This window comes from Cetorhinus maximus, chromosome 17, assembly GCF_964194155.1.
Source record: "Cetorhinus maximus chromosome 17, sCetMax3.hap1.1, whole genome shotgun sequence".
NCBI classification, from domain to species: Eukaryota; Metazoa; Chordata; class Chondrichthyes; order Lamniformes; family Cetorhinidae; genus Cetorhinus; species Cetorhinus maximus.
Window position 1 is genome coordinate 100,723,054 of NC_135895.1, and position 23,773 is coordinate 100,746,826.

Sequence of the window (23,773 nt, forward strand, 5' to 3'; positions counted from 1 at the left end):
TCCTCCTTGTATCGCGATGTAATTTGCCCTGAGAAAGGTCCCCACAGAAGGTCTGCTTGAGAATTCTGCAGTCATCAATGCAAGGGAACATGGTCTGCCCAATTAAAGTTGGATTTTCTGGAGGATGGTCTCCATGCTGCATCCAGCACAATGGAGGGCAGTGTTGTTTGTGATTTTGTTCTACCATCAAATTCTCATGATGGACCTCAGGTGTCTTTGGTGGAAATGTTCCAAAGCTTTGATGTGGCACTAGGGGAAGACCCAGATGTACAACAGGGTATTAAGGACAATCAACGTTTCTGTATGCAGATGTCTGTGCCCTAGCTGCCCACAAAGAAAACATCCAGACTATGGCAAACAAATTCTCAAGTGCTGCCAAAATATTTGGTCTCCAAATCAGTGTCTCCAGGATCGAGGTTATATTTCAGCCAGCAACAAGCACACACCATGAAGCACCAGAAATAGCCATTGATTTTTTTTTTATTCATTCATGGGATGTGGGCTTCGCTGGCTGGGCCAGCATTTATTGCTCATCCCTAGTTGCCCTTGAGAAGGTGGTGGTGAGCTGCCTTCTTGAACCGCTGCAGTCCGTGTGGTGTGGGTACACCCACAGTGCTGTTAGGAAGGGGTTCCAGGATTTTGACCCAGTGACAGTGAAGGAACTACGATATATTTCCAAGTCAGGATGGTGAGTGACTTGGAAGGGAACTTCTAGGTGGTGGTTTTCCCATCTATTTGCTGCCCTTGTTCTTCTAGCTGGTAGTGGTCGTGGGTGTGGAAGGTACTATCGAGGAAGCCTTGGTGAATTCCTGGAGTGCATCTTGAAGATGGTACAGTAGCAGCAGTTGCTACTGTGCGTTGGTGGTGGAGGGAGTAAATGTTTGTGGATGTGTGCCAATCAAGTGGGCTGCTTTGTCCTGGATGATGTCAAGCTTCTTGAGTGTTGTTGGAGCTGCACTCATCCAGGCAATTGGGGAGTATTCCATCACACTCAGAAGGTGGTTTACTCTTCGCACTATTCCTAGCCTCTGACCTGCTCTTGTAGCCACAGTATTTATATGGCTAGTCAACTTCAATTTCTGGTCAATGGTAACCCCCAGGATGTTGATAGTAGGGGATTCAGTGATGGTAATGCCATTGAACATCAAGGGGCAATGGTTGGATTCTCTCTTGTTAGAGATGGTCATTGCTTGACACTTGTGTGGCATGAATGTTACTTGCCACTTGTCAGCCCAAGCCTGGATATTGTCTAGGTCTTGCTGCATTTGGAAATGGACTGCTCCAGTATCTGGGGAGTTGCAAATGGTGCTGAACATTGTGCAATCACCAGCCAACATCCCCACTTCTGACCTTATGGTGGAAGAAAGGTCATTGATGAAACAGCTGAAGATGGTTGGGTCGAGAACACTGCCCTGAGGGACTCCTGCAGTGACGTCCTGGAGTTGAGATGACTGACCTCCAACAACCACAACCATCTTCCATTGTGCTAGGTATGACTCCAACCAATGGAGAGTTTTCCCCCCCCGATTCCTACTGAACTCCAGTTTTGCTAGGGTTCCTTGATGCCACACTGTCAAATGCAGCCTTGATGTCACGGACAGTCACTCTCACCTCACCTCGGGAGTTCTGCTCTTTTGTCCACGTTTGAACCAAGGCCGTAATGAGGTCAGGAGCTGAGTGGCCCTGGTGAAACACAAACTGGGTGTCAGTGAGCAGGTTATTGCTAAGCAAGTGCCACTTGATAGTACTGTTGATGACCCCTTCCATTACTTTACTGATGGAGAGGTAATTGGCCGGGTTGGATTTGTGCTGCTTTTAGTGTGCAGGACATACCTGGACAATATTCCACATAACCGGGTAGATGCCAGTGTTGTGGCTGTACTGGAACAGCTTGACTAGGGCCGCGGCAAGTTCTGAAGCACAAGTCTTCAGTACTATTGCCGGAATATTGTCAGGACACATAGCCTTTGCAGTATTCAGTGCCCTCAGCCATATCTTGATATCACATGGCGTGAATCGAATTGGCTGAAGACTGGTATCTGTGATGCTGGGGACCTCCAGAGGAGGCCAAGATGGATCATCCACTCAGCACTTCTGGCTGAAGACTGTAGCAATGCCTTATCTTTTGTACTGATGTGCTGGGCTCCTTTATCATTGAGGATGGGGATATTTGTGGAGCCTCATCCAGTGAGTTGTTTAATTGTTCACCACTATTCAAGACTGGATGTGGCAGGACTACAGAGCTTAGATCTGATCCACTGGTTGTGGGATCGCTTAGCTCTGACTATCACTCATCGCCTATGCTGTTTGGAATGCAAGTAGTCCTGTGTTATAGCTTCACCAGGTTGACACCTCATTTTTCGGTATGCCTGGTGCTGCTCCTGGCATGCCCTCCTGCACTCTTCATTGAACTAGGGTTGATCCCCTGGCTTGATAGTAATGGTAGAGTGGGGGATATGCTGGGCCATGAGGTTTCAGATTATGTTCGAGTACAATTATGCTGCTGCTGATGGCCCATCCGCCTCATGGATACTCAGTCTTGATTTGCTGGATCTGTTTTAAATCAATCCCATTGAGCACGGCGGTCATGCTACACAACACGATGGAGGGTATCCTCAATGACTGTGAGGTGGTCACTCCTACCAATACTGTCATGGACAGATGCATCTGCAGCAGGTAGTTTGGTGACCATGAGGTCAAGTATGTTTTTCCCTATTGTTGGTTCCCTCACCACCTGCTGCAGACCCAGTCTAGCAGCTATGTCCTTTAGGACTCGGCCAGTTCGGTCAGTACTCGGTGCTACCAAGCCACTCTTGGTGGTGGACACTGAAGCCTCCCCCACCCAGATTACATTCTGTGCCCTTGCCACCCTCAGTGCTTCCTCCAAGTGGTGTTCAACATGGAGGAGCACTGATTCATCAGCTGAGGGAGGCAAGTACGTGGTCATCAGCAGAAGGTTTCCTTGCCCATGTTTGACCTGATGCCATGAGACTTCATGGGGTCCGGAGTCGATGTTGAGGACTCCCAGGGCAACTCCCTCCTGACTGTATACCACTGTGCAGCCACCTCTGCTGGGTCTGTCCTGCCAGTGGGACAGGACATAACCAGGGATAGTGATGGTGGAGTCTGGGCATTATCTGTAAGGTATGATTCCGTGAGGATGACTATGTCAGGCTGTTGCTTGACTAGTCTGTGAGACAGCTCTCCCAATTTGGCACCAGTCCCCAGATGTTAGTAAGGAGGACTTTGCAGGGAGGGTCAACAGGACTGAGACTGCTGTTGTCGTTTCCGGGTAGTCTGTCCGGTTTCATTCCTTTTTTGTAACTTTGTAGTGGTTTGTTACAATTGAGTGGCTTGCTAGGCCATTTCAGAGGGGCATTTAAGAGTCAACCATATTGCTGTTGGTCTGGAGTCACGTGTAGGCCTGACCAGGCAAGGACAACATATTTCCTTCCCTTAAGGACATTAGTGAACCAGATGGGTTTTTACAACAATCGACAATGGTTTCATTCCAGATTTTTATTGAATTTAAATTCCACCATCTGACCCCCATTACCCTGCGTCTCTGGATCACTAGTCCAGCAACAATACCACTATGCCATTGCCTCCCCCAAGAGAATCTTGAGACATCAATCTCAAGTTATAGAAACTTCATGGTTTGCTGATGTATTCTGTGAGGCAACTATTGAAGATGTCCATGCATGCATCTAGAAAGCAAGTTCTGCCTATGGCTGACTCAATGGTCCCGTCTGAAAGCAGCATGGCATTAAGCTGAAGACTAAAATCCTAAGTGTCACTGCTGTTCAATGGTCATCATTGTAATCTAGTTTGAATACAACCAGAAAATAGCAGGTTATCTTTCAAACAGATTTCTTTGAAAAAAACTCTGATCTTTACGAGTGTGACAGAAACTAATTTCACAGGTGTAGCTGCATCATTTACTTAGACACCCAATATAAATTAAGAATTTGAACAAAGATATGCCTCCAAATGTTGTTTTCCTGCATCTCATTTCAATCAGCACTCATTGCTGTCCTTTTAACTGCAAACATGAGCTTGAAAAACAGATCAGGAGTGGCAATGAATGAGAGAGGTTTTCCCTGCAAAATACACGCAGCCAGCAGGGAAGGGAGACTATTACCAAATCTTATAAATATGATTTCAGTTTTACACAAGAACACAGAAGCTGTGCACCCAAGCAGTTAAAGGATGAAGTCTTCAACAGGTTACCTCAAGAGTTAGCTGTCATAAGGAAAAGTTCCAAAAGACTGAGTAGACACTGCAGCCAAACAACCCGTCTTCACATCTACATCTGCAACGAACACAAGGACTAGATTTAAGAATTTACATTCAGCATACTTGTACCATGGATAAAACATCATTTTAAGAAGCAGTAGCCTACATACATCCTATTGGTTTTCATTTACATCATGACTATACTCAAGTTGTTGCGTTTGTAGACGTAATTCTTGGCTAGATTTGGAAGAAGCATTTACCTGATAGTACTAATGGAAGTTGCAAATATAGAACAGTCTGCTAATGATGATATATTTATTGAAGGAAGATATAGAGAGAACTGTTCATGCAGTAGCCAGATAGGTTTACTGAAAAAAGTCCGTGGCCAGAATTTTCTAGTCCTTCCCGCCAGCAGGATCTTCCAGAAGTGAACCCAAGTTTGAATGGTCCACTGCAACCGTTGTGGCAGGACCTGCCATGCCGAAGCTAGAAAATCCTGTCCTGTGTGTCTCGCAATCTGCAGTTATCCATTGCATCCACTTGTGGAAGTCTTCATCCAATTAGGCTTCAAAGAGGACGTCTCCTTGCTGGATAAAATTGTGCAGCACACAGCCCATAACCATGATCCTCGAGACAATACTGCAAGAGATCAATCCATGCACCTCAGCCACACCTTAGTGCATCAATTATTAATCAAGTAGCCAAATAAGACAACTTCGACTTCCTTCAGCATATGCTCATGGAAGCTACATGGAAGCATGAGCTTTGGCTGTAGAGGATAACCCTGGTCTCCAAAAAGCTACACAGATTTGTCTTTGTCAGTTAAAGGTTGCTAGAAAAGTAAACTGCCTTGGAATGAAGGCAATGTGGAAAATCTAAGTAAAACAATCTTTCTCGTCCATCATATAGTGTCAGGTTTGACATAATAGTAACATTCTCACCGCTGGGTCAGAAGATTGTGCGTTGAAAACAGAGTGTAGAATTAAGGGACTGCTGCACTGTCTGAGGTGCCATCTTCCAGATGAGGCATTAAAGTGAAGCCTCATCAAATCTCACAGGTGGATGCTAAAGATCCCATGGCACTATTCCAGCTAGAACAAGGAAGTTCTTCCAATGTCCTAGCCAATATTTATCCCTCAACCAACATCACAAAAAAAATTAGCTGAACATTTCTTTCATTGCTTTTTGAGACTTTTCTGTGCACAAATGGGACATCACTCTGACTTTTGTAGAAGCTGTTTTGGTACTATGGCCGGGACAGAAATCTGATTGGAGGGATTAAAGTATGAAGTTCAGAGAAAATTGGGCACATATGTCATGTACCTCTGAAATAATAAATTGCAGTTAGCAGATTTTTTTAAAATAAGTACAGTTTAGATATCAGATTTCATACAACAGCTATGTTATGCTTGCACTCACTTTTTAAAAGTTTAGTCAGTACTTTGAGATATGTAAATGCTTATCACATTTCCATTTAAAATCATTTGCCTGGATTTAAAAGCTATGCTGTTGAATTGTAATTGCAAAATGGCATCCTAATTTGTCCACATATTTTGCACGGAAATTTTGTGCATACTTTGCCGTTTTTACAGTGAAAATTGCCTGGTGTTAAAGGAAACCATATTCAATGCTTCCCCCATGCTGCACAAGCTCAAGGCAAATGTGAAGCTGCTCCCTGTGCATGCATGAAGTAAAATAAACTATTTAGTATTCAAAATCCAACCTCTGTAGTTGCCTTAACTCTTAGTGTATTAAAATTCTGTAGGTTTCAATCTTTTTTATTCTGAGCATTGTTTTGTGTTTCTATCCAAAATTCATAGCTTTGTTCCAGGCCATTTAATTTTTTAAAAAATGTGCTGGGCCACAGAATCACAGAATTGTTACAGCACAGAATGAGGTCATTCAGCCTATTGTGCCTGCACCAGCTCTCCAAATGAGCAATTCCCTTCGTACCATTCTCCCACCTTCTCCCCGTAACTCCGCACATTCTTCCTTTTCAAATAACAGTCTAATTCCCTTTGGAATGCTTCGATTGAATCTGTCTCCACCACACACTCAGGTAGTGCATTTGTTATTTGTAGTGCAGCTTTTGCACACATCAAACTAAATTACGCACAAAATTAAAAACAATGCAGTCAGACAACTGAGCTGGATAACTAATCAATAATGCAATTGTAATGTTGAATACAAGTAATAAAAAAAAGCAGTACGAAAGACCATTGTGTCTATGCAGCCATTGATGAAGCTCGTGAAAACCGAAACTTCAACAGCAGTACTTTGCATGGTAAAAAGAAATTCAAATTCCTATCTATAAACTGCAGGTGACCTCTATAACTTTGCCAAGTTTCCTCTAGTTATACTTCATTTTCTGTCTCTCTGCCACCACACCACTCATTTCAGGCAGCTCTCTTCTCGCAACTCGACTACAAATTTTTCAATGTTACATCAAAGGACTCACTTTCAAGGCCTCAGAGTTACTCAGCAGCCCAGCCAAGTACAGCAAAAATTCAGATAAAAAAGGTCAGTTTGAATGTCACTGAAACATAGAATTTGAGTTTTAACCCACTGAACCTAAGACTGGTACAACAGTTGTACCCGTCATGACACAAATCCTACTGGTATCGATATCTATAGATTTGTAAGCTGCTCTCCTGAACATCTCCTGATGACTTAAAACAGGCATCCAATATATCAATTTTCCAAAAATACTCAATTATTGAATTCTGAAATGATTACAAAGAAAACCACATTTTAAAATAATACTGTCAGTACATCTCTTACCTTATCTCTTAAAAATGACTGCACTGCCGTGGCTAAAATACAGTACTGCTTCAAGTTCTGGGAAATTGACTGCAAAGTTCAATAAAATGTAATTCACATCTGACTTAGTAAACTGCTACAAATGTGGCCAGTAACATCAGGCAGAAAAGCATGACATAAATGACACAAGCCCCCCCCCCATCCTACCCAAGAAACTTTAATAAGATTTACACACTGTTGACTGTGAAACCTGTACATCTCAAACCAGAAACATTAAAGAATTTCTTTCAGGTCAATGGTTCTCCAACTAATTATACGCTGTTTCATTTAATTTTGCCAATGAAGGAAATTAGCACAATGTAACAAACAAATGAGAATAATGCATATGTAAGCATGAAACCTATGGGAAAATAAAAAGCAATATATTTATCACGAAAATGAATCAGGGTGTAACAAGAACTGATGGTTCAAGGAAAATTGACATTAGTCATGGAAATGGAGTGGGAGAATTAGCAGGTAGGCTGCATCAAGACAACTTGCTGGAAATGGAGTGGGAGAATTAGCAGGTAGGCTGCATCAAGACAACTTGCAATAAAGAACTACCAAATAAAGCTTTATCTATGATTCAGAATCAGTCGTCCGCATGTGTATAACCCAGAGCTTTGGAACAGTGTACTGACAGCCAATTTTTTTTTTAACCTTCACAACAATGTAACATCATCATGGAGTCAATTATGCTATAAACAGTATTGCCCCAATTTATTATTTTTGGATACAACTCCAGTGGCGCTGCTTAAAATTACACGGTTCACTTGACTGATACCTAGGATTGGGGGGTGGGGGGGTGGGTTATCGTATGAGGAAAGGTTGGAGAGGCTGGGCCTGTATTTATTGGAGTTTTGAAGAATAGGTGTTGATCTTACTGAAACATACAAGATCCTGAGGGGACTTGATAGGATGGCTGTTGAAAGGGTGTTTTTCCTTGTGGGAGAGGCTAGAACGAGGGGACACAGTTTAGAAATAAGGGGTCTCTCATTTGAGAGACAGACGAGGAGGAATTTTTTCTCTGAGGGCTGAGAGTCTTAGAATTCTCTTCCCCAGAGAGTGATGGAGGCAGAGTCACTGAATATTTTTAAAGCAGAGGTAGATAGATTCTTGAATAACAAGGGGGTGAAAGGTTATCTGGGATAAACAGAAGTGGAGTTGAGGCCACAATCAGAGCAGTCATGCTCTTCCAGAATAGCGGAGCAGGCTTGAGGCACCAAATGGCCTACTCCTGCTCCTAATTTGTATGTTCACATGTTTGTTTGTTATGGACCTTTCACAATCTTAGGATATCCCAAAGCATTTCACAGACTATCAGGTATTTTGGAAGGACAGCCATTGTTGTAATACAGCAGAGATGGATGACCAGGATAACACTTTTTATTCCACTAAAACAGAAAATGCTAGAAATACTCAGCACTCTCATATAAAGCTACAGACCTAAAACATTAATTCTATTTCTTTCTCCAATATGCTGTCGGGCTTGCTGAGTATTTCCATCACTTTCAGCATTTATTTCAGATACACAGCAACCGCAGTATTTTGCTTTTGAACCATTTTAGTGATGTTGGTTGAGTCATGATTACTGGCCAGCACACTAGCTGAACTCCCCTGCAGTTGCAAAAGATCATTATAGCCACTTGTAAGGGTAGATTAGGTCTCATTTTAAGATTTGATCTGAAAGACAGCATCTCCAGTGCAGCACTCCCTTCATAACAAGTGTCAGTAAGGTTTAAGTGCTAATGTTTCTAAAGTGAGGCTTGCACCTATGACTTGTTGACTCAGAGGCAGCAGAACTACCACTGATTCAAGCTTTCCATTCAATGTTGTGTTTTATAAGGGCAGAAATATAACATGATATGAAACATAATATATTATTCTTGCCTTATATGCCCACTGAAGTTTAATTACTAAGTCAACGTTGTTAAGCTCACAGCAATATCAGTCACAAAACTGCAATAATTGTGCCTCAGTTATTTTGTTTTGCTGGTATTTAGACATCGCAAATTACAGAACTGTTACAACACAGAAGGAGGCCATTCAGCACATCACATCTACACCGGTTCTCCAATCACATACCTTGTTTCTTGATTTTCTTTCCCACTAAACAGGAATCTGCATAAGGAATAAATGCGCAAGAAGGGCATGTATACAAAGCAATTTTGGAGCTCTGTACATAGTTTGGATAAGAGTACATGTTTTTGCACAAAGACAGAAAAAGCAACTTTCTGGAAAGCATATTTGTTTTTTCAAATATACATTTAGTATATTAAATATAAAATCCAGAAATTCTCATTCTTAAAAATAGATAATGCAGGTTGTGATCTGGCATTGAAAGTGACATCCCTTTCTAAGTCAACACATTTTATATCAATTGTTGAACTGTAATATAAACAGTTTCAATAACCAAGGGCTTTGAGACTCAAATTCACTGAGCAATTTTCTTTTTTATTCGTTCATGTCGCTGGCTAGGCCAGCCTTTATTGCCCATCCCTAATTGCCCTTGTTCAGAGGGCATTTAAGAGTCAACCACATTGCTGTGGGTCTGGAGTCACATGTAAGCCAGACCAGCGAAGGACAGCAGATTTCCTTCCCTAAGGGACATTAGTGAACCAGTTGGGTTTTTACAACAATCAGCAACGGTTTCAGACTTTTATAATTCCAGATTTTTATTGAATTCAAATGCAACTGTTCTTAACATTGCAAATTTCAATACCACTAGGAGGGAAATTCATATTTGATACAAAGTGATATGGCCAGAAATATGCACCAGATGTACTGTTTTTATTAATATACTAATAGATTGCCTCTAGGTTTGCTCATGGCAAGTCACTGTTGCAAGGCAGAGCAGTATTCGATGGGCAAGATAAATGCATGTCCCCAGTGAGCGAATTTGACAAAGTTTCTCAGACATCTACCCAAAGACAGCCAAGCAAATGATTTTTCAGGCTGCATCTTGGAAGCTGAGTAACGATAATTATTTTCCAATTGCAGCTGGATGAATTATTAACATAGCTGCTTCAAGAAATCATTCCCTCAACAGTTTTTCTTCAAATTCTCTTAAAAAGAAAACAAGTCTGATCATCATCCTTCTGTTTTTCACTCCATTTCTCAACATAAATTATCAGGAACTTTCGCTTTGGTTGGATTCCTTAAAAGGGTCCCTTAAATTCATCTCCCCTTTTTTTGGAAAGCACAGTAAAGTCCTACCGTTCACGGGGGTTATGTTCCCCCGACTTCTTGCAAAGGGCAAAATCATGAACAGCGAACATACTTCATAATGGGAGTGAATTAGATCGGGTCCAGCCATTGAAAAATTACTTGCTGTACAGCTGAACTTTGCTCTTCCAGATGTGGAAACCTCTCCAACTCTTTACCTATCTCTCCTGAGCGGTGACATCCATCAAATTCACACCCCAAGTGTAAAAAAAAGTCCTTGAATGTAGTCATTATAAACAAAAACTCCATTACCACAACATGCAATTGGAGTCTTAACTTTACCCAGCATATAATTGTTCTGCAGTGTTAGTTAGCAGCTTGGTTTTGAGCCTATTCAGGCTTCATAAAGAAGCTCAAGGCACTTTTTATTCTTTCACCCAAACAAATCTATGCAGTATTTCTGTTTCAACAAATTAAAACCTGCAAAACATTATTCCATGAAGCAGCTCACCAGCTGACTGCCCACCCCCACTCCAATCTACATTGTGTTTTCAAACTTGACTATTGACTATCTAGGGAGTCAAACACTCACTTTTAGGATCTTTCCCTCATTTGCAATCCCTTGAAAATGACAAGCAAATATTTTAAAATGAACCTCAATAGAAATCTTTCCAATTTCTAAAGATATTCTAGGACCAATACCACGTATGGGCTAAGATTTGGGTCCACAATGGGCGATCGGTGTACACTTTCATGCTATTAACGAATTTGCAAAAGGGGTCACGGATGGCAGAAGTTTACTGAAAATGCAAATATTTTCAGTTTGAGCAAAGGCACCCTGACATTTGCACAAAATAAATTATGTTTTGTAAACAATTATTGTCTCAATGTTCAGTATTACAAAACATACAGCTGATCCAGAATAGATATGCACAGATATATCCGCAATACAACTTGCCCGCCACTTTATAAAACCCAAGTTTCAAATATAATAATATATAACTTAATGAAGTTACAGCATGTAACGGACAACATATTATTAGGCCCACTGTTGTATGGTGACTAAATAACTCATTTGCTTTTCTATTAAATATTCTGAAAGGTATCAGTGTTTGGAGATCAAATTCTGCAATTTTGACCACTTTACCATTGAAGTTAAAAGCTTTACTTCCAGATCTATACACCAATTTAATAGTTTTGTTTTAAAAAGTGGCAATAGGTAACAGCAAGATGGTAAAGAACATATGCCAGATTGATGTAGATACCTGGTATTTAACAACATTCATGAGGCGGGAGAGCTGCTGTAGAGCTTAGCATCATTGGAGGAAATGAGACCCATGGCGGCAGCAGTAGCAGCGGGGTGAAGTGAACTAGGCTTTAAGAGCACGCAGGTGTTTCTCAAATTTGACAGCGTTAGGAGGTGGAATCTGTTATTTAACTCACTGGGAGGTTTCTGGAGATTGACAGCACTGGGGAAGAAGTGGGCGCCCACAGGTATGAAATCATTTGCTACCACTCTGAACCGTACTGGACGTGTGATGCCTAACCTCAAACCAAAGCCAGCTTCTTTCTCCCCCCAACATTCAACTTTAAACTGTATTTAACTGTTGTCGTTAATATTATTGTTGATGAAGTGGAAAACATATCAAAGACCACCAGCTACTGGGTTTGAGGGGGGTGGGGGTGGTTGGTGCATGCAAAAAAGGTCAGAATTGAAGGAACGTAGAAATCTCAGAGGGTTGTAGGGCTGGGGAGATGACATGGTATGGAGGGATAAGGTCATGAAGGGATTTGAAAACAAGGCTGAGAATTTTAAACTCGAGGTGACGCTTAACCAGAAGCCAATATAGATCAGTATGCACAGAGGAGATGGTGAGCAGGGCCTGGTGCGAGGAATGAGTAGCACAGTTTTGAATGAATTTGGTTTATGGAGGGTGGAAGATATGAGGCCAACCAGGAATGGGCTGGACTCGTAAAGTCTAGAGAAAACAAAGGCACAGGTGAGAGTTTCAGCAGCAGATGAGCTGAAACAGGGGTGGAGTTGTGTAATTTTATGGTGGTGATGGCACAGAAATGTGGTTGGAAATTTATTTTGGGGTCAAACACAATACCATGGCTGCCAGGGAGAAGGCGGCAGTCGGTGGTTAGGAACGGTGCTTGAAGTGACGACGAAGGCAATGGCTTTAGTCTTCCCAATATTTAGACAGAGAAAATTTCTACCCATCCAATATTGGATGCCAGACAGGTCATCCAACAATTTAGAGCCAGTGGAGGAGTCAAGAGGTAGAGACAAGGTAGAGCTGAGTATTGTCAGGGTTCATACAGAACCTGACATCATGTCGTCAGATGATGTCAGTAAGGGGCAGCATGTGGTTGAGAAGTAGGAGGGGCCAAGGATAAATCCTTGGGGGACATCAGAGGTAACACTGTGGGTGTAATCACTGAGGTGATTCTCTGGCTATGACTGCATAGATAAGAATGGTACCAGACAGTCTCACCCAACTGGATGATGAACAAGACAGATTAGAGGAAGATGGTGTGGTCAACCATGTCGAAGGATTCAGATGGGCCGAGAGGATGAAGAGGGATGGTTTACCACTATCACAGTCACATCAGATGTCATTTGTGACTTTGATAAGAGACAATTTAGTACTGTGGCAAGGGCAGAAAAATATTGAGCTTGGAAAAGGTGGCACAGATTTAGGAGGCGGCAGCATGTTAAAGGACTTTGGAGAGGAAAGGGGGGTCAGAGGTTTGCAATGATGGAGGAGCCTAGGGATGGTTTTTGAGGAGATGGTGGTGATGGCAGATTAAGGGGAGGTGTACAGCTAAGTGGTGGAGGGAAAGAGAGATTTTTTCAGGGGCCGACAGAGGAAGTGAGCCTGGGTGTTTCTCTGCAGGGGGGAGCCGGACAATGTAAAGGACTGCCACATAAAATACAAGTATATTATGACGCAAAAGCAAAAGTTCGCACAATTGTGACAATAATATGACCTTAGGAAGTAACATGCTTATTTCACCCAAGGTGAGCTTCTGACCGTATTTCTGCCCCATCATCAAGACCACCAACTTTCACCTCCTTAATATCGCCCATCTCTGCACCTGCCTTGACCAAAAACCTCACCTTCCGTGTCTTTGTTACCTCAAGATTTGATCATTCTAATGCTCTAGCCTCCTATCTGCCAATAAATTTTAACTCATCCAAACTCTGCTGTCCATTTTCAAACGGATGTCAATTCTTTTTCCCTGTGCTCACTGACCTACAGTCACTCCCAGTCTATCAATTTTTAAAAATCACCCATACTTTCCTCAAAGTCCTCATCTCTCTATCTCTAAACTCCTCCAGTAATGCAACCAAAGATCTCCAGACAACTGTAGGATCTCTTACAATTCTGGCCTCCTGTGCATCCCTGATTTTTATTTGTCTGCCACTGACAGCTATGCTTTAAGCTGCTATGGTTCTTAGCTCTGAAATTTCCTTCCTAAACCTCTCCATGTCTCTACCTCCCTCACATCCTTTCAGATTCTCCTTAAAAACCTGCCTCTTCTGAACAAGGTTTTGGTCATCTGTCCCTATATCTCCTTTTGTGGCTCGTTGTCAAAATTTGTTCCAAATGCCTTGGGACAATTTTTTTTTTAAATTCATTCATGGGGTGTGGAGATTGCTGGTTGGCCAGCACTAAATTGCCCTAGAGGAGGGAGGTGGTGGTGAGCTACCTTCTTGAAACACTCCAGTCCATGTTGTCTAGGTACGCCCACAGTGCTGTTAAGCAGGAAGTTCCAGGATTTTGACCCAGTGACAGGGAAGGAACAGTTATATATTTCCAAGTCAGGATGGTGGCTGGCTTGGAGGGGAGTGTCCAGGTGGTGGCGGTGTATCTGCTGCCCTTGTCCTTCTAGTTGGTAGAAGCTGAGAGTTTAGAAGGTGCTATCTAAGAAACCTTGGTGAGTTCCTGCAGTGCACCTTGTAGATGGTATACACTGCTGACACTGTGCGTCAGTGGTCGAGGGAGTGAATGTTTGTGGATGGGGTGCCAATAAAGCAGGCTGCTTTGTCTTGGATGGTGTCAAGCTTCTTGAGTGTTGTTGGAGCTGCACTCATCCTGAGATTGGAGAGTACTCCATCACACTCCTGACTTGTGCCTTGTAGATGGTGAACAGGCTTTGGGGAGTGAGGAAATGAGTTACTGCTGCAAGATTCCTAACCCGTGACCTGCTCTTGCAGTCACAGCATATATATGGCTAATCCAGTTCAGTTTCTGGCCAATGGTAACCCCTAGGATATTGTCAGTGGCAGATTCATCGATGGCAATGCCATTGAATGCCAAGGGGCGACAGTTAAGATTCTCTCTTGGAGGTGGTCATTACCTACCATTTGTGTGGTGTGAATGTTACTTGTCAATTGTCCTGGATATTGTCCAGGTCTTGCTGCATTTGGACATGGAATGAATGCTTCATTATCTGGGGAGTTGTGAATGGTGCTGAACATTGTGCAATCATCAGCGAACATCCCCACTTCTGACCTTATGATGGAAGGAAGGTCATTGATGAAGCAGCTAAAGATGGTTGGGCCTAGGACACTACCCTGAGAAACTCCTGCAGTGATGTCCTGGAACTGAGATGATTGACCTCCAACAACCACAACCATCTTCCTTTGTGCTAGGTATGACTTCAACCAGCAGAAAGTTTGCTCCCTGATTCCCAATGACTTCAGTTTTTCTAGGGCGCCTTGATGCCACAATCCGTCAAATGCTGCCTTGATGTCAAGGGCAGTCACACTCACCTCACCTCAGGAGTTCAACTCTTTTGCCCACGTTTGAACCAAGGCTGCAATGAGGTCAGGAGCTGAGTGGCTCTGGCAGAACCCAAACTGAGCATCAGTGAGCAGGTTATTGGTAAGCAAGTGGTGCTTGATAGCACTGTTGATGACCCCTTTCATCACTTTACTGAAGATCGAGAGTAGACTGATGGGGCAGTAATTGGCCAGGTTGCATTTGTACTGCTTTGTGTGTACAGGACATACCCGGGCAATTTTCCACATTGCCGGGTAGATGCCAGTATCGCAGCTGTACTGGAACAGCTTGGCTAGAGGCATGGCAAGTTCTGCTGCACATCTTCAGTACTATTGTCGGAATGTTGTCAGGGCCCATAGCCTTTGTAGTATCCAGTGCCTTCAGCCCGTTTCTTGAAATCAAATGGAATGAATCGAATTGGCTGAAGACTGTTGTCTATAATGCGGAGACCTCCGGAGGAGGCAGAGATGGATCTCGGCACTTCTGGCTGAAGATTGTTACAAATGCTTTATCTTTTGCACTGATGTGCTGGGCTCCCCCATCATTGAGGATGAGGATATTTATGGAGCCTCCTCCTCCAGTGAGTTGTTTAATTGTCCACCACCATTCACGACTGGATGTGGCAGGACTGCAGAGCTGAGGTCTGATTCATTGGTTGTGGTATCACTTGGCTCTATCACTTGCTGCTTATGCTGCTTGGCATGCAAGTAGTCTTGTGTTGTTGTCTCACCATCTCATTTTTAGATATGCCTGGTGCTGCTCCCGGCATGCCCTCCTGCACTCTTCATTGAGCCAGGATTGATCCCATAGTTTGGTGGTAATGGGAGAATGGGGGATATGTCAGGCCATGAGGTTACAGATTGTGATCGAGTACAATTCTGTTGCTGCTGATGGCCCACGGCACCACATGGATGCCCAGTCTTGAGCTGCTAGATCTGTTCGAAATCTAGCCCATTTAGCATGGCGGTAGTGCCACACAACACAATGGAGGGTATCCTCAACGTGAAGACGGGACTTCATCTCCACAAGGACTGTACGGTGGTAACTCCTAACGACATTGTCATGGACAGATGCATCTGCGGCAGGTAGGTTAGTGAGGATGAGGTCAAATATGTTTTTCCTTAATATTGGTTCCCTCACCACCTGCTGCAGACCCAGTCTAGCAGCTATGTCCTTTAGGACTCAGCCAACACGGTCAGTAGTGGTGCTACAGAGCCACTCTTGCTGATGGGCATTGAAGTCCCCATTCTAGAGTACATTCTGCACCCTTGACTCCCTCAGTGCTTCCTCCAAGTGATGTTCAACATGGAGGAGTACTGATTCATCAGCCAAGAGTGGGTAATCAACAGGAGGTTTCTTTGCCCATGTTTGACCTGATGCCATGAGACTTCATGGAGTCTTTATTTAAATGTAAGCTGTTGTTATTATTGCTTATAAACAGGAAGTGCAGACAGATGCAAGATTTCTAATATATCTTAATATAGATGTTTCATTTGGGGAACTATATACTTCCTTTCTCTGCATGCTACTCCACTGTAAAATATTGTTGTGGGGAGCTCTACTGCAGCTGGATCCATTAAACTCCACTGGCTGCAGCATTGCATTTTTCCCATACTATTATACCCTTTGAGAAACCCACACAATTTGAACTATTATGACAAAGTGAAAGGCAGCACCAGCTTCGACTCACAACCAAAGCCAATTCCTGTGCAAAACACTTAATACACTTTTAGATTCCTGGTTGAAATCAAGACTACTGCATAAAGCAGTCTAGGTCTTGTACGAACAACAAATCTCCCAGAACCAGAACAACAGACATGAAAGAATCCGAAGGCTGCTGGTGTGGGAAATATTAATGTCTCACTCATGCAGCAAGGAGTTTTTCTCTAGTTTTAGGTTAGTGTGTCTCATTTGGTATGTGAAGAGATGGAGCTTTACACAATATATGCCTGCAGTATACCTGACACAGAAGTGCTTGACGTTAGCAAAGGGTGCCAAAAGTAGAATGTGTTCCATTCCGCAACATGAACATACCTTACCTTATTTTGAGTTGTTGCACTGTGTCAACTGAATGTTGAAAACATTTGCATGTGCATTGTGCAGTAGTAGAAAACAGCAGGATTTGTGACAAACATTACACAGTTTCCAGACCACACTTCTTGCAATATTTTGGATGTGTCATGCCAAACAATGAGGCAAACTTATTTCCACAAGTGAATTACGCTCCACTTCATAATTGAAGTGATTTACTGAATCTCACTGATGAATGTAACACCTCCCTATTCACACACACAATTTTTCCCCATAGAGCTACAAGGCAAATATCCAACTTCAAGATCACAGAAATCATGTACTTAACAAGAACTAATCACGTGGATAAATGAATCCCTCTTTGGCATCACTTTATATTAAAAGATTGTTAACATGCGCATGCTGCATATCAATGCTGTGCATCATGTGCCACAGCTCCTGCTGAATGCTTCAAAAAAAAAGGTCATATGTAGCAACCAGTAGAGTACTCAACAATCAATTCACAATATACAATAATTGTGCCATATGGAAATGTAATAGCAAGCTTGTTTACGTGCAGTGATACTAAAGTGACAACTGTTCTCCCACATACATCCCAAATTTGGTTTACATGGTACAATGTTTAAGCAAGCTAGTTAGAATCAAAAGTCCTTAGCATTATGGCTGACCAACTAGTTTTCCCTCTCAAAGAATAGTTATAGTAATAGCTAATTTGGATACAATGAACAAAACATATTCCACATTGAATAAAAAGTGCTTAAAATAAAACCTCAGTATCCCAAACAATTGATAAGTACAGCTTTGTGCTTATTAAACAATTTTCAAAAAGTTGGATGTATTTTAAACAGCTTACAAATGCACACAGTAACACATGTGGTGTGTAGACAAGCAAGAAAAACAGTGAATTTCAACCTGGATGTGTAAATGTCTCAAAAGTCACCAGTAGATCCACAGAAGTTGGCATTTTTTTTTACACTTTTGATATCAATTGCATGTAAAGAAAACTGAAATTACAAGGCTTTAGAAAATGTAAGAATACAGTGAATCCACACTAGGCATGAGGGAATGCATTGGGATATGCAAGTATGTTCAGATCAGATGTTTTACTCATTACTTGTTGCACTATGAGATTCTCATTACTATGCAGCAATAACACTGAACCAAAACAATTCAAAGGTTCTACAATTGAAAGAAATTGAGTGTAATGGTGTTGTATAAAGAAGCTTTGTTGATGAATAATAACCCTTTTCATCTTAGATATCAATCTAGAACAACATTCAATAAGATTGATAAAAATCTGAGCTGCTGGAGCCGTGTTAAAACTTGGCAAAAGCATGTTGTTCTCAAAACAGTTGTATGACTACTTTTACACCACATAGAAGTTAACAAGTCTGCACAACGTGAACAGTATTTAATAACTAAACTAGAAGTCTTAAACTGATCAATAAGTTCCCTACTATTGTAGTAAAAACAGTTTTGTGTAAATTATTTTAAAAATTTATACCATGTCAATTTTTTCATTATCAAAAACAAGCATCGTCCAATAGCACCATGGCTTTAAAGAATGGTCCAATGCTGGAATAAATGTCCTCAGGCTACTTCAAGAACTAAGTTATAACATGTTGCTCTGAGTTCTTAATTCCTTGTACAGGTTCACTCATTATAGCCAGAGCCAGTGTTCTATAATGGCTAGAAAAGTCAAATTACACTTCTATCATTTGGAACTCTAGGATATATATCAGTGTTTTGAGAATTATACACCTTCAATTTGTGTGTTTTTTTCTACAAAATGAAGAACCCACCAGACTTGACTTTCATCAGAATATGAAAGGTCATCTCAACCTGAAACATTAACTCTGTTTCTCTCCACAGATGCTGGCTGACCTGCTAAGTGTTTCTAGCAATTTTTTTGTTTTTATTTCAGATTTCCAGCATCTGCAGTATTTTGCTTTTGGAATGTTACAGGGCTATTTTAGTATCTTAAATTATGGTGGAGGCACATTACAGACTGATTCTCCAGACAGAATAGGGAGTTTAATAAACACTTACTCCATATGATGCTTCTATTATAAAATATTTATCCCTGCATTCTATACTTTACTCCAATTTTCACTTTTAAATAATTATGATGGCAACCAAAAGCAGTAGAAAGATGCCAATTTGCTCAAAACTCAAAATGGCAATTAAACTCCACATATCATGCAAAACAAAGGCAAGAAAACAGAGATCGCACCTGGAACACTGCAAAACTATAACAATCTAGGTTTGGTACATCAGAATTATTATCTGCAAAATGTATTCTTATATTATTGAGGGTTAATAGCAAAGTCATCTCAAACACTAAGCAGATCTGAATTAAGTCATTTAATTTTTCCTAATTCACTTTATTTGCATTATTCAGACTCAGATGGCAAACGGGGCAGGGGAGAGATACAGGTGTTCACACATGGTTACATTTTCATCTTTACCATGTGGTTGTTAGATCTCGTCGCAGTGATGCAGAGTAACCTCTGACAGGAGCTCTGAAAGGCCCTCACAGAACCTACTAGGTTTTCTTTCCATTAATTTTAATGGGAGGAAAAGCAGTTGGGATCTGCACGTGATCCACCTACCCAATTCTTGGCTCAGGCAATCAAAGTAAAAAACCAATTCCACAAAGCTGCTCTGCTGTAATTATATAAAGGGATTCACTGATATTCAATGTAGAGATTTAAAAAACATCTGAAACAAGGTTGAATTCCATTAGTATGTTCAAGTTACAAAGAGAATTACTCAGTTGTACGCAAATTCTTTGAATCAAGTTAATAATTCAAGGGAATGAAATAGTGTGAACACATTATCAGAAAGTATTCAATAAGGTGCCTTATTAGGAAAATTCAGGTACAATATGATGGAGGAAATGTAGTACAAAGTTGTACCCCAAGGAGTCAGAGCCATGTCAACTTGTACATGCATATGGTTTATACTTCATTATAAGAAAGAGTCTTCAAATTTGTTGACAGCATAAACCTAGGATGTTTACCAAACCACAAAAATGACTGTAAAAGACTTTAGGAGGACATGGACAGATTAATGGAGTAGGAAGACAGATGGCAGGTGCAATTTAACATAAATGAGTGTGAAGTGATACATTTTGGAAGAAAGAAAGGAAAAATCCTAAATATGACTTCAGGACATCCCAAAGCAATTCATGGCAAATGAATTACTTCTGAAATGTAATCACTGTTGCAATGCAGGAAAAACAAGGATCGAGTACGTAAATGTAATGGAAAGACACTGAACAAAAGGGGCCTACAGATTCAAATACATAATTCCCTACAAGTGAGCAGCAGTAGATTGAGCTACACAGGAGGTCAAAAGAATTTGGGATTTTATAAATAATGAAGCATAAAGGAATAACGAGGAATTTGTACAAGTATTGGTTAGGCCACAGTTAAAAGCCAATTTAAATGCAAGTTTGTTCTAATGTGAAGCTGACAGCATAACTCAATAGAGCCACAATATTTGCATATTAACCTTTCGCAATTGATACTTGGAAAAACTATAGAAATATCAGAATGTAAAAACACAACTCTACCAAAATGCACAAACTCGTCCTTTAAAAATAGTGATTTAGGATTACAAATGCCTGCCAAAGCTTACCTCCATATAGGCCTGCCCCTCTCTCTGGGGCCTGAGGCTAAAGTTCTGTTTCAATTTCAGGGTTAATCACGTTTCTGGCCTTTGGTAAGCTTGTGACAGGCTGACTCCCAAATCAATTGCTGGCTTTCAGGCTCAATAATGACAATTATTGGTGCACCGCTGTGGCAACAACAACTTGAAAAGCAAAAGGAGGGGAGGGTAGGGGATGTTTTCGAACATAGTAGTCAACTTGTGCACAGCAAGCATGCACAAACAACAAATAAACAAATGATCAGACAAATGGTTTTGCAGAAGGAAAATTGCTGGCCAGTATATGACAAAAGGCCTGCTCTCCTTTGGATGGTACCACATAACCTTGTCCATCTAGATAGATATTCAAAAATCATCATGGCAGCAGGTGCCAAATTATGATGACGATACAAGTAAAACAAGTAATCATAATTCATAATATAGTACTAGGCAATTAAAATAAAATATAAAAAAGATTGCACAAATATGAACATAACAGTATACAAATAATTATAATACATGGCAAAATGCAGATCTCCTTAATTTACAGAGTAAAAATGAAAGGTCGATTACACTCCATAATTTATATAAAAGTCCACAGATCCTATGTTGTCAGGTTGAGTTAATTAAATTCTCTATTCTTTACATATTATGTCTACGTCATCTATATCACAGCCTTGGTTTAACATTTTATCCAAAAGGTGGCAACTCCAACAATTCAACACTTTATTAGTATGACATTAAAATGACAACCTTAATTACATTCCCAAGTCTTTATAGCAGTTTGAATGCACGAAGGCAAGAATGATATCAACTGCAGTAACCAGACAGTTATAACAAAATCTATAAACCTACTGAGATAAATAAGCAAAGAAAAAGAACAAAGCTTGGGAAAGGTGTTCAGTAAAATAAAAGAAATCTTGAGTGATTACTGAAAATCTACGCAAGGTAGAGCAAAGGAAGCACATTTTAAAACTAGGATGATGCAGTTTTGTGGAGTTACTTACATTCAAAGCAAGTTTTACAAAACGGGAGAAAAATATGATCAAATATTGTATTACTGTGCAGCTTAGGCTATCAATGAAGAGCATGAAACCTTTATATCATCTCAGTTATGTTATATATAAATATATTTACTATATTACAATAGTGGAAAACATCTATGCTACAGAAGCACAGTAAACATAGATGACCAATGAGCACACAGATTAGTATGCATTGTATATATTTGTAACCCTAATCTATGATTTACGTGCAATTCCAATGAATTTCTGAAAAGGTAGCTGTCTTGAAACCATTAATATACACTTATTAACAGCATCTGTTATAAATGCTCATTTCTAGTTTTACTATTATTTTTAAACAATGCATCAACTCCAGGGTAGCAAACTTTCAAGCAGATCTGATTTGCAAATGCCGCAGTGTTTCTTTAATAAAGATATACAGTACTCAATTTCATAAATGCAAAACCAACTAATAAATGATGCCAGAGTCTCTGAAAAAGGGACCAAAAAGCAAAGAAGTTGGCTTCAGAATCTGAACAACAGTAAGAAATTATTCCAGTGTTATTTCTTCTTTGAATAACCAGTTTGCTGAAATGAGGTTCCTAAAAAACGCAGCTAGGGTTAAAACAAAAGATGAACTAAAAATACATAGCTTACTAAATGAGTGCTCCCTGAAACTATGCTCAAGAGAAGATTCTAGCAGCATGACAACCGAATTGTAGCAGGTTTCACAACTAAACTTGATGATTTGGATTTCAAAAGATAGGATTCAAAACCAATAATTCCTCAAGAATAGGCATTAAATACCTGAGGGTGCTAAGTGAAAACAGGACTGAAATTCACGCAGTGTTGACAGTCCTCAAAACAAAGCAAAGCCATATCCATTTTGAAAAACTTTAAAAATACACCAAAGTAAAAACAGACTACTCTGTCTCAAATCAGTAACAGGCAGAATAATAGAATTGGTTATCAATAAATTCAAGGTTACTCATCTGGGAGGAAGGGGAGGATGAGGGGGGAGAGGGGAGGACGAGGGGGGGGGGGAGAGAGAGGAGGACGAGGGAGGGGGGGAGAGAGGAGGACGAGGGGGGGGGGAGAGAGGAGGACGAGGGGGGGGAGAGAGGAGGACGAGGGGGGGGAGAGAGGAGGACGAGGGGGGGGAGAGAGGAGGACGAGGGGGGGGAGAGAGGAGGACGAGGGGGGGGAGAGAGGAGGACGAGGGGGGGGAGAGAGGAGGACGAGGGGGGGGAGAGAGGAGGACGAGGGGGGGAGAGAGGAGGACGAGGGGGGGGAGAGAGGAGGACGAGGGGGGGGAGAGAGGAGGACGAGGGGGGGGAGAGAGGAGGACGAGGGAGGGGAGAGAGGAGGACGAGGGGGGGGAGAGAGGAGGACGAGGGGGGGAGAGAGGAGGACGAGGGGGGGGGAAGAGGAGGACGAGGGGGGGGGAAGAGGAGGACGAGGGGGGGGGGAGAGGAGGATGAGGGGGGGGGAGAGGAGGATGAGGGGGGGGGAGAGAGGAGGATGAGGGGGGAGAGAGGAGGAGGAGGATGAGGGGGGAGAGAGGAGGATGAGGGGGGAGAGAGGAGGATGAGGGGGGAGAGAGGAGGGATGTGGGGGGAGAGAGGAGGATGAGGGGGGAGAGAGAAGGATGAGGGGGGGAGAGAGAAGGATGAGGGGGGGAGAGAGAAGGATGAGGGGGGAGAGAGAAGGATGAGGGGGGAAGAGAGGAGTTGGGGGGGGAGAGAGGAGGATGAGGGGGGAGAGAGGAGGATGGGTGGGGAGAGGAGGATGAGGGGGGGGAGAGGAGGATGAGGGGGGGAGAGGGAGGGGGAAGGAGGAGGAGGGGGGGGAGAGGAGGATGAGGGGGGGAGAGGAGGAGGGGGGGAGAGGGGAGGGGGGAGAGGAGGATGAGGGGGGGGAGGAGGGATGAGGGGGGGAGGGGAGGGGATGAGGGGGGGAGGAGGATGAGGGGGGAGGAGGATGAGGGGGGGAGAGGAGGATGAGGGGGGGTTGTTGTTGTGTTTTGGTGTGTTTTTGTTGTTTGTGTTTGTTTTGTTTTTTTTTTTTTATGGTTTGGTAGTGGGGTTTGGTTTT

General features: G+C 42.0%; 1 protein-coding gene across 3 annotated transcripts in view; it reads right to left on the reverse strand.

Moving 5' to 3' along the window:
• nek7 (NIMA-related kinase 7) overlaps nucleotides 1–23,773 on the reverse strand; it is a 188,469-nt gene that overhangs the window by 160,763 nt on the left and 3,933 nt on the right. Inside the window, exon 1 of one of the 3 annotated variants that reach the window (XM_078561714.1) lies at nucleotides 4,231–4,319. The exons of 1 other annotated variant lie outside the window; for it this stretch is intronic. The gene's annotated coding sequence lies outside the window, so the exon portion shown is untranslated. Of the gene's footprint in view, nucleotides 1–4,230; nucleotides 4,320–23,773 lie in introns of those variants that run through there. One more of the 3 variants, XM_078561715.1, reaches the window with a different exon arrangement.